Below are 7,925 nucleotides of genomic sequence, written 5' to 3'. Positions count from 1 at the left end.
GGGGAGGGGGCGGGAGGCGCGGGCGCGGGCGCGGGCGGCCGCGGGGAAGGGCGTGGGGAGCCGGCGGGGGAGCGCGGAGAGGAAGGTGCCGTGGGATTAGCACGTGGGTTGCGCCCGTGGGGAAGAAGGCAAGCGAGAACATGTGATATATTCGTTGAAAAATAAAACAAAATAAAAAAAGCGAGCCCTCTGCCCCCGCCTCCTCAGGCCACGCTCCAGCGCTCTTTGCACCGGGTTCTGTGACTTGTAAAAGTAACTGGGATCGGTAACGATTTGGTAGCCTTCTGTGAGGGGTGGTGTAGCTGAATGGTAAGCCCGGCACATTTCTTAGTCTCTTAGGACCTCACTTTCTGACGCACGAGGAGTGCTTGTTTCATGCCTCTTTATCGAGAAAGATGGGCAAGCCAGGGGCCATGCGATAAAGATGGCAACATTCATCTGTAAATGGATGGCTTAGTATTATTTTGAGAGTGTTAGAAATGAAAACGGTGCTCGAGAAAGCCAAAGTCGAGGAATCAGTCTTTTTCACCATTTCGTCTCTTCCTTTCAAGCGATGGGGTCTCATTTCGTTGACCATGCTGACCTGAAACTCCTGAGCTATCCTCCTGCCTCAGTAGCGGAGACTTACAGGTGCAGGACAAACTGTCTTTTAATAGTGCTCATATATTTTTGGAAGGAAAACAAGGCCTTGCCCGAAATAAGCCATAGTGATTTGTTAGAACCCTTCCCGACCTTTCAGCGGACTGAGCTGTGCTTCGGAGTTTTGGCCACATTGTTTCAGATTTTTTATGTTTAATTTCTCAACATGGAGTTATGTTTGGAAAGAAAGAATGTGCTTGGTCCTTGACAAGATTTTCTGTATCCAGTTGTGAAAGTTCTTGCAGGTGTATTTCTCTAATTGGCCTTTGTGCTTAGCATCTTTACGTGTAAGTAGGGATAGGTGCTTGGACACAGGAAGTATTTCATTTGGTCTTTCCCAAGAGTAGTCTCTTGAAGATTTTTGAAAATCTTTGTTTGTTCTTGTCGTGGGGAGAACTGGAATCAGTGGTATCAGATTTTAAGGCTCTTGCTGCTCTCTGAGAAGTGTGCTCCTAAACTTGTTAGCCTCTAGCTTGGGGTTTTGTTAGTTGCCTAAAGGGTGATGTCCAGCCTGGACTTTAATTCGCTTGGTGTTTTATTCCAGTAGAAGAGAAGAGATGGTGGGTTGTCAGGAAACAGGGATGCATTTTGGACATTCTTTTAATTCTCACCTTTTGTATTTGGTGTCAGGGAAGAAAACTTTCCCAACCCTCTTTGTTACTGCACTCAGAGGCAGAATACCGAGAAAGCTCTGGCTTCTGGTAGGTGTGCTTAACTGGCTGCTGCCTTCTTTTGCCTGCCACGGACAACTCAGGTGACATGAGTCTAGACTCCACATTTCCTGCCTCTTTCAAGATAGAAAATGGTCTTCCCTGCAAATGTGCAGAAGTGACTAAGCACTTCCCAGCATCGAGGAAAACATTAGCGTTGAGGAATCTCATATTCTCAATCTTGCTATTCCCAGTTCAGGGTTATTACCTATTTTTCAAGTTTACATTGTAATTTTTTATTGTAAATTAATGTAAACGGGTGACCGTAACTATCGTTCTCAAAGGGACATAGAATTTGATGTTTTGAGTTCCTTGTGTCAGTGTATACTTAGAAGTTCATCTTGGGGAGTTTGTTTTTCTCTTTAGTTGGATTCATGGTGATAACTTCAATTAAAAGCACATTTGAATTTCAGTCTCTACAAAGGATTTGGAGAATTCCTTTGCGTCAAACTGACATTAAACTTAGCTATTTAGTCTTGGACTTTATTTTTCTTTCCTGTCATCTCAGTAGCAGTTGCTGACTCTTTTTCTTTTAACATACTTTGCTTGTTTTTCATGAGGATATGGTATATTAAGAGTAGATTTCTGTGTAATTGGCAGGATGTGATATAGCCATTTACATTTTTTCTTATTTTGTAATTTTTGAAAGTTTTGGTTTTTGGATGATGCATTTCAATAGACCAATGTCAACTGATTATTTTCCCTTGAAAATTCAAAGACAAGTATAAAAATTTTCAGACTTCAGTTGAAGCTAAACTACATCTTAGAAGCATTTATCCTGATTTTTCTTTATTAAAATTAAATTTTAAAAAATTACCTTTATTTGTGTGTGTTTGTTTATGTGTGTATACTTGCCACAAGGTCAGAGGACAACGTGTGGGAGTTGGTTCTCTCTTTTCATTATGTGGTTTTTGAGGTTGACAGGCTTGACAGAAGTCACATTTACTTACTGAGTGATGTCACTGACCCCTTTGTTTTTCATATAATCTCTCTATTTAAAAATTATATGTTAGAAAAAAGAATTTTGAATGTTTCACATAAAGAACTGATAAGTATTTGAGGATGTAGATATGTTTAACTTCATTTACACATTTTATAATATATGCTAGCTTCAAAACATTGAAAGCCTGCCCCCTTTGATGCTTTTATTTTATTTTTTAAATTTATTTTATGTGTTTGGGTGTTTTGCATGCATGTTTGTGCACCATGTGCTCGTCTGAGGCCTTTGGAGTCAGAAAAGGGTGTCTGGTCCCCCTGAGACTAGAGTTAGCGATGGTTGTGGGCCATCATCTGGGTGCTGGGAATGAACCCAGGTACTCTGGGAGAACAGTCTTAACTGCTGAGCCATCTTTTTAGTCCTCCATTGATGTTTTATATATTAGGAAAAAAACCTTAAGTAAAAGTATATTTTTCCATTTCTCAGAGGTAAGATTTCTGTTTTGCTTTTTATTCCGTTATATAGACATGCTACCTTTAATCTTTGAAATAGATGGGTATAAAGGTCTGCAACTTTCTTATCTCATTTAAATGTTATTATCATTACTCTGTGTGTGTGTGTGTGTGTAAATGGTTACATGGCCATGTGACATGCCATAACCATTGTAGGGGGTGCTATTGTAATAGCTTCTAGTTTTTTATGAAGAAACTGAAGCACAGAGAAATAAACATGCCTGGAGCTACAGTAAGTTAGAGGGGCAGGATTCAAACACAGAACATTTGAATCCAGGATCCTCTGGTTTGTTTACTAGAGCAGAAGGACCATTGTCTGTTCCTGTACTATAGCTCTGCCTTTTTCTTATTAAAAGTCTGTTCCATCACGTGTGTGGCATGCATGATGAATTTTCTTGTTTTTATTCATTATTATTTTAATGATTTTTGTTATTTTATGTGTGCTTGTGTTTTGCCTGCATGTATGTCTGTCTCTGAAACCCACATAGGCTAGAAGAGGGAATTGGCTCCCTGGAACTGGAGTTAACAGGTGGTTGTGAGCCACCATGTGAATACTGGGTATTGAACCCAGGTCCTCCGGAAGAATAATCAGTTCTCTTAATTGTTGAGCTATCTCTCCAACCCTTATTTTTATTTTTATTATTGGGACAAGGTTCCAATCTAGCCAAACTGGCCTCCAATTCATGATGTACTTCTGCTGTATCCTCTGGAGTATTGGATGACAGGCTGTGTGTTTCCACGGATGTACTGGTTTATAAGCAGTGCTAAGATGGTGTACTTTTTTCTACTGGGGTTTGAATCCAGTACCTTGTACATGCTAAGCAAGCACTGTATTACTGAGCTATAGTTCTAGTTTCTTTTACCTCTTGAGACAAGGCCTCACTCTAACACTGCAGTCCTTGAACTTAAGATCCTCCAGCCTTAGCTTACTTAGTAGCTGCAATTGCATGCCTAAACCACTGGTGCTCTTGCTTTTATATCTGTGAGACTACTGAGTTAAAAGGAAACGTCCTAATGGATTTAAATTTTAAAGCTGCTGCTAGTTTAAGCTAAAAAAAAAGTATCAATTTATATACCTGCCAAGGTATATGAGAAGGTAGATTTCCTCATTAAAAGCTCTGGGTGGCTGTTACAGTCTCCTGCTAGGTACTGCAAGTTAGTCTTGGATTCACTGCGTAGCTCTGGTTCACCTGAAGCTAACAGTAGTCCCACCTCATGTCCTAAGTGCTGGGATTACAAGTATGCCTACCATACCTGAGGTGTTCTTTAATTAATATTTTGGTGCCTGGACTATGCTAACCCCTCTGTTAGTCTCTAAGAAATACAGAGATAAGTCAAACCAGATCCAGTCTCTGTTCCTAGGTAGTCATTTAGTCATTAATTAGATTATTCCACAGACGGTGTAAAAGCATTTATTCAACTATTACTAATGTGAACTACTTGTCAGGCACAATTCTGGTAATTATAATCCATCAGTGAGCATGACAGGTAATAAGCAGCCCTGCTTTAATAAAGGGAAACAGGTACTGAACATACATAGGTTATATACATTCTTAGCCAATAAATGCTCTTTAAAACAGCAGAGCAGCGTCCTAGGAAGCATTGGGCTTGTTTTATTTATTTATTTGATTACTTAAGTGTTTATGTGCTTGTGGGGTAGGTTAGGTTCCCAGAAGCCAGAAGAGGGTGTTAGATTCCCAAGAGTAAGAGTTACAGTTTGAACTACCTGGTGTGGAGGGTAGGAACTAATCTTGGGTCCTCTGCAAGAGTTACAAATGATCTTAACTGCTAAGCCTTCTCACTAGCCCTGGGGTTGGTTTTAAATGAATTGTCGGAATAGTGATTTCTGACACAGATATTCCACTACAGATAAAATTTATGCAGAGACCTGAAGGACGAAGTGGAAGTGGAATTAGCCATGAGGCAAAGCTTCGCTGAGGACATATCTAGCATACTGAAGAGGCAGCTGTGGCTGGAGTGGTGTTAGCAGAGTGAGGATGAGCCAATCACAGAGATAGGGGATGGCGATTTTGTAGGGCCGCAAAAACATTTTAAAGATCGGTTTCACTCTGTAAAAATGAACAAGTGAATCAATCCATTTCTCTAGGGGAAAACATTGAAAAGGTTTTAAGCGGAAGAGTGATACGGTTGGACACAACAAAAAAGGTGCTGGGCTTGATAGCTCAAGCCTGTAATCCCAGCATAGAAGACTGAAGCAGAAGAATTGCCACAATATTGGAGGCCAGCCTGGGCTACAGAGGGAGAACCTGCCTCAAAAAACTGAAAGCAACAACCCACAAACGAATAAACAAAAACCACAGACAAACAAAAACCCACGTTGTTGTTGGATTGGCACTAGGATTTAAGGGAGCCCTGAATCCAGGAAAAGGTGGAGTCTGGACCAAGATAATTGATGGAAACTTTATTTTAAAATAATAGCCTGAGGGGTTTGCTGATGGCATTGGATATTGGACAACTGATAGAGGAGTCAAGGAATCCCAAAATTCTGCCTGAGGACCTGTGAGGGGCACACAGCGCTATACATTTGAGGCATTTGGCCATTTAGAGGAGGTGGTCCTGGTATTCCTCTCTGATGGAGCAGGAGTCCCTCTCTTGGAGCAAGCAGAGAGAAGGTATGAGGTGTTAGTGGTCTTATCTTTAGAGATGAAAGAGATACCTTTAAAGGGTTTGAAGCTGGTAGATGACAAATGGTGGCTTTAAAACGTAGATTGATTCTCTTCATTTTCAGGGAGCCGTGGAATGAGCCCAGGTTCTTTGTATATACCAGTAAGTATTCCATCCCTGAGTCTTAGCGATTATATTGTTTTCAGGTAGGGCATGCTTGTGTTACTTTACTTATTATTTTTTTTATTTATTTAATGGTTTGGGGTATGTGTGCTCATAGCACAGTGCTTCTGAGGTGTCAAAGACAGTTTGTTAGAGGTGGTTTTCTCTTCTATTTCTTCATGGGTTCTAGGGATCAGATTCAGCTAGCTCCCTAGGCTTTTGTGGCTAGCTGCTTCATTTACTGAACTGGCTGGCTGGCCCCCATTGACTAAGTTCTTGTTGTGAATTGACTATTATATAATTATGAATTATATATAAATATGAATTATACTTGCTAATTATTTTTTTCCTGCGTGTGTGGTGTATATGTTTTTGTGTATTTGCAGGTGCATGCACACATGTGCATGGATGTGAGACACTGACATTCGATGTCTTTTTAAGTCTTTCTCATTGTATGAGGCAGGGTCCCTTACTGAACTTGGCACTTGCTGGTTAGAACTGAGCAACTGGTTACAACTGAAATTGGTGAGATTTGCTGGTCAGCAAGCCCCAGAGATCCTGCTGTCTTTGTTTCCCCGAGAGCTGGGGTTATAGATGTGTATCTCTGGCTTGCTTTTTGTGTGGATGATGGGGAATTGAACTCAGGGTCTTCTGCTTGTGTGGCAAAATACCGACTGAGCACTCTGAGCTTTCTTTTCTTGTTAAATTAGAGCAGTGCTCTATACACTGTACTAGGTTTTTGCTATGTATTGGATATTTTGTTTTCCTAGTTTGTTGTTTACCTACCTTTTTAAAAAATTGTACAAAAAGCAATTTTTTTGCAATTGACCTTTTTGTTGTTATTTTGTTTGTTTTTTGTTTTTGTGAAAGGGTTTCTCTGTGTACATTTGACTGCCCTGGAACTCACTCTGTAGACCAGGCTGGCCTCAAACTCACAGAGATTCCCCTGTCTCTGCTTCCCAAGTGCTGGAATTAAAGGCTTGCGCCATCATGCACATCTCTGACCTTTTTTTTTTTTTTTTAAGTTTATGATCTTAAGGTTTCTGATTTAGAAGGATCTTCCCACCTCCTATTTCTCAATTCTTTTATAGTCTTTCTCTCTCTCATTTCTTTTCCCCTAAGAGAGGGTTTCTCTGTGTAGGTACGTCTGGCCTGGAACTCAGTCTGTAGACTAGACTGACCTTGAATTCAGAACTGAAATCCGCCTGCCTGTGCCTCTCAAACTCTGGGATTAAAGGCGTGCGCCACCATTGCCAGGTACATGTTTTTCTTTAATCCACCTGGATTTCATTTTAAAATTTAAAGGGAAAGCTTAATGTAAAGAGTTAATAGGCCACCTACTAGGACAAAAGGAGACCTTAAAGAATATAGAACTACAGCTTGCTAGACACGAGCAGTTTCTGCTTCCAGGGCTGAGGCCAAATAGACAGGGAAGGAATCCAACTCAGTTCCTGTGCAAGAGCAGTGAACACTCTTGAGCCGTTTTTCTAGCCTGATAGACTCTTCATGTATAGTCATTAAATTGAGTTTAATCTTTATAAGAATATCTGTAAACTTTTATTGTTTATTTTTGTGTAGTACAATTGTATCAGATAATGGTGTGTTTGGGGAATATAAAGATGAATGATAGATAGCCTGCCTTCTATACGTTGTTGATTTAGTGAGGGAATAGCTTTGAACTTTGAGGATGCCCAGCAAGAAAACAGATAGTGGTAATTTTTTAAAATTGTTTTTATTGAGCTATATATTTTTCTCTGCTCTCCTCCCTCTTTCTTTCCCCTCCCCTTCTGCCCTCTCCCATGGTCCCCATGCGCCCAGTTTACTCAGGAGACCATTTTCTACTTCCAATGTAGATTAGATCCATGTATGTCTCTCTTAGAGTCCTCTTTATTGTCTAGTTCTCTGGGATTGTGAATTGTAGGCTGGTTTTTCTTTGCTTTATGTCTAAAAGCCACTTTATGTGTGAATACATATGATATTTATCTTTATCTTTCTGGGTCTGGGTTACCTCATATGTGTGTGTGTGTGTGTGTGTGTGTGTGTGTGTGTGTGTATGTATAGTGGCATTTTTGATTGATAGTCTACTTTCTGTTCTTTCTGGAGAAGAAAACTTGCCACCTCCTAATTTTTACTGGTTATGTATTGTATTTTTCTTTTAACTAAAGTAAGGTTTGCCATACTATAACTGCTTTAGTTTTATTTGCTAGGATCCCCCAGAGGAAATCCCAAGCATTTTTTTACATGTCAGTCTGAAGCAATTTGATGGTAATGTGTTCTTTCTAAGTATTTGGTATTTGGTTTACGGCTTTTATTACATGACTAGAATCTACTTACCATTCT

The 7,925-nt window shown here is 40.1% G+C and overlaps 1 protein-coding gene across 2 annotated transcripts in view; it reads left to right on the top strand.

The window, feature by feature from the left end:
• Positions 1-7,925, top strand: part of Rabep1 (rabaptin, RAB GTPase binding effector protein 1) — a 94,739-nt gene that overhangs the window by 436 nt on the left and 86,378 nt on the right. The window lies entirely within an intron of this gene.

The sequence above is a fragment of the Microtus ochrogaster genome, chromosome 7, assembly GCF_000317375.1.
Source record: "Microtus ochrogaster isolate Prairie Vole_2 chromosome 7, MicOch1.0, whole genome shotgun sequence".
In the NCBI taxonomy this organism is placed as follows: Eukaryota; Metazoa; Chordata; class Mammalia; order Rodentia; family Cricetidae; genus Microtus; species Microtus ochrogaster.
Note: the sequence above shows the minus strand (reverse complement) of the source record. Positions and strands in the feature narration are given on the sequence as shown.